The 3,834-nt window shown below is 55.6% G+C and overlaps 1 pseudogene; it reads right to left on the bottom strand.

Moving 5' to 3' along the window:
- Nucleotides 1-295: 295 nt before the first annotated feature.
- Nucleotides 296-1,428, bottom strand: LOC115400029 (uncharacterized; annotated as a pseudogene).
- Nucleotides 1,429-3,834: the final 2,406 nt, after the last annotated feature.

Raw genomic sequence — 3,834 nt, 5'->3', positions numbered from 1 at the left:
CTCGAGATGCATGGGGCAGCCGCCCCCTTTATAAGCGGTCCCCGCGCTGCACCCACCATTCTCAAGCGTAATTCTTCCACCCCACTGATGCAAGTAGGGCAGTGTTGTGAGATACCTCACTCGGTTATCAGAGAACCGGGGTTACGTGAGTAACCTAACGTTCTCTTTCAAACCTCCCTCGGTATCTCACTATGGGAGATATAGCCCACTCCCGGATTTGCATGCTCCGAAGCCCACAAAGCCGCGACCCGCGATGGATCGACACCCTCAACCTTCCCCTAGGGCTAGCACGCATTTAAGATGTACCCACACTCAGGACTGAATGAGCCAGAGATGTCTCGGTCACGTCCAGCCTGTAATATCGGATGAATGGTGTGGGGACGCCCAGCTGGCAGCGGCACAAATGTCCCTCACAGATGTGCCCTTAAACAGGGCCCATGAGGTGGCCATGCCCCTGGTGGAGTGGGCCCGCAGCCTCTCCGGGGGCTGCAAACCACGACTTTCATACGCCAAGAATATAGCCTCCACCACCCAATGTGACAGGCGCTGGCGCGTCAGGGCCCTCCCCTTATGGGAGGGAGCCCACGATATGAAGAGCTGGTTGCTCCTCCGAAATCCCTTAGTCCTGTCCATGTAGATGCGTAACGCTCTCACAGGACAAAGGAAATTGAGCCGCCGCTCATCCTCCCTGCAAACGGCGGTGGGTGAAAAGCGAGCAGCTCAAGCGTGGAACAGCTGTATGCAGAATCACTAACCTTAGGCACAAACGCCGGGTTAGGACGTAATGTAACCTTCCCATAATCTGGGGAGAATTGAAGGCAGGAGGCGTGCACAGACAAAGCCTGTAACTCACCTATCCGTCTAGCTGACGTTAAAGACAGCAGCAGGATAGTTTTAAGAGAGAGCACTCTTAAATCTGCACATTCTAACGGCTCAAAGGGCAATCCTGTGAGCGCCTCCAGAACCGTGGGTAAATCCCATGACGGGACCGGGAGTTTACGCACGGGACGCAGCCGACGCGCCCCCTTCATAAACCTCTTAATTAGAGGATGCTGCCCGACAGGCGCACCTCCAAAGCCCACGTGACACGCTGAAATAGCGGCCAAATAGACCTTAATGGTGGAAAAAGCTTTATTACCGTCCAATAAGTCCTGCAGGAAGCACACACATCCGGGACAGAACACTGAAACGGAATGAAACTTTAGTCTCACACCATTTTTCAAACACGCGCCATTTATTGTCATACAATGATCGCGTGGCAGGTGCTCGTGCGCACTGAATAGTCTCAATCACCCTCGACGGGAGACCGGACTCCTGTAAATTCACCCTCTCACGAACCAAGCCCAGAGAGCCAGACGTTCGGGGTTCGGATGAAAAACCTGCCCGCACGCTTGCGACACCAAGTCCGTGCGTAACGGTAACGGACATGGCTGGCCGTGTACGAGCTGTATCAGCTCCGCCATCCACGGCCTGCTGGGCCAGTAAGGAGCTATCAGGATTAATGAAAGCTGCTGTCTTTCACTCTGATCAGCGTAGGAGTGATGAGATAGAGAGGGGGAAAAGCATACAGCAGCGCGTTTGGCCACGGGTGCGCAAACGCGTCCGCCCCCAGCGGCGCGTCCCTGTCTCGTAATGAGAAGAATAGGGGACACTGCGTTTTCGTGCGATGCGAAGAGATCTACGGACGCTCGGCCGAATCTCTCCCACACCCGGAGAAGCACCTCGGGGTTCAGTCTCCACTCTCCGTACAAGGGATTTCCCCTGGAGAGTAAATCTGCCCCGCTGTTCAGTGCACCCGGAAGATGCGCTGCGCGCAGCGATAACAGGTGTTCGCTGCTCCATAATAACAGACTCTGAGCCAGTCTGTGTAATTTTACGGAGCGAGTGCCTCCTTCCCTGTTTATGTAGGCCACTGCTGTCGTGTTGTCCGCTCTGACCAGCACATGACACTTTCCCAGGAGGGGCAGAAAATGTCTGAGGGCTAGGAACACAGCCAACAGCTCCAAATAGTTTATATGAGCCTGACGGAGCGTCGGGGGCCAGGTCCCGTTCACTGACCTCCCCCGAAAACCGCTCCCCACCCCGTTAACGAGGCATCGGTTGTAACTGTCTTCCTCATCACAACCGCTCCCAACGGGACGCCGGTTGAGAATATCCCGGGTCCCTCCAGTGACGGAGAGCCGGGGAAACCCTCACCATACGCCTGAGGTGACGTCGTGCGTCCAGACGCAGGGAAGATATCCAGCGCTGAAAATCCCTCATTTTCAGCAGCCCGTGCGGAATGACAGATTGATGACGCCATCAGCCCTGACAGCCGGAGACAGTCCCGCAACGACACTGAACGTCCTCTCCGAAATAAAGCCAGGTGTTGGCGAAATTTCTCCACTCGAGCATGGGACAGAAAACCCCGAAATGAAACAGAGTCTATTTCGAGGCCCAAATACTCGATCCTCTGAGTGGGAGACAAACAGCTCTTTACGGGGTTTATATTGAACCCCAAGCTGTACAGCCTGTCCATCAGCTTCCGCGTATCCCTCTCCGATTTCTCTTTGCTGGATGCACAGAGGAGAAAATCGTCCAGATACGCGAACACTCTGAACCCGATGCGAGCATCGGGTTCAGGGCTGCTTCCACACACTTGCTGAAAACTCTCGGGGCGAGTGACAGCCCAAAAGGCAGGGTCTGATACTCGTAAGCCGTTCCCTTGAACGCAAACCTGAGATATTTCCTGTGTGCGGGATATATGCTTATATGAAAATAAGCGTCCTGCAGATCCACTGAAGTGAACCAGTCGCCTGGATGAATGGATCGAAACAGAACCTTGTGCGTGAGCATTTTGAATTTGTACTTTCGGAGGTGTAGATTGAGGAACCGCAGATCCAGGATCGGACGCAATGAACCTCCTTTCTTTGGAATGAGGAAATACCGGGAATAAAACCCCTGATTTCTCTCCCTCCGGTACAAGGCGAATTGCCCCGCGGCTTAACAGAGAAGATATTTCGCTCTCTAAAGCCTCCGCGGCTTCCCCTGCAGCTTCTGACGTCAGCACACCGTTGAAGCGGGGCGGCCTCACAGCGAACTGCAGCCTGTAACCCCTGGCAACCGTTGTAAACACCCACGGGTTCACTGCGCATGCGCGCCACTCCTCTGCTTTGACAGCGAGAGGGCCCGGTGGCCTGAAGCTCAACAATGGAGCAGCTGCGCCCTCTGGGGGGACAGACTGTCCTGCACTTCTTGATTTTTCTTTTTGTTTTGTGTTCGCTGCGCCCTCGGCTTTATGACTGAGCCTGGCTGCGACAGCTTGTTTTTTATTGAAAAACCAGGAGAAGTGCTTGGTGTGAACATTGCGCTTCTTTCCACTTCCCTTAGAACTGTCCCCGTGGGGCGACGAAGGGGGGAAACGAAACTGTGCACTGGGGGAACGAGTGCATAATTCAGTCTGTGAACGGGAAGACCAAACGGGGCCGTTACACAGCGCTGAGCGGAACTTGGTCCAGAACATCCATCCTCCGTTTCTTGGGAGGAGAGGGAAACATGTGACCTGTTCCGGAGGGGCTCAGAGCAGGGATCTCTGTGAGTGCTGACTGCTGAGCCTCTGTGTCTGCGAACCACGACACCTAGGCCGACCGTTTTTCTTCCCGTCCGGGGGGCGGGACGGGCGGGTCGGACCGGTGCCTGGAGCGGCAGCTGCAGCGGCAAAGGACTTCCTGGGCCAGTGTTTCTGCTGCTGAGCGCCGCGCTGGTGAGACGCTGGCTGCTCAGACGTGCGCGGTCTGGGGTCCTTGTAGCCGCTGCTGCGCGCTCTCGCCGCAGCCGCGAATCCCTGGCGGGGTG

This window comes from Salarias fasciatus, chromosome 14, assembly GCF_902148845.1.
Source record: "Salarias fasciatus chromosome 14, fSalaFa1.1, whole genome shotgun sequence".
Lineage (NCBI taxonomy): Eukaryota > Metazoa > Chordata > Actinopteri > Blenniiformes > Blenniidae > Salarias > Salarias fasciatus.
This window is presented reverse-complemented; position numbering and strand designations above follow the sequence as displayed.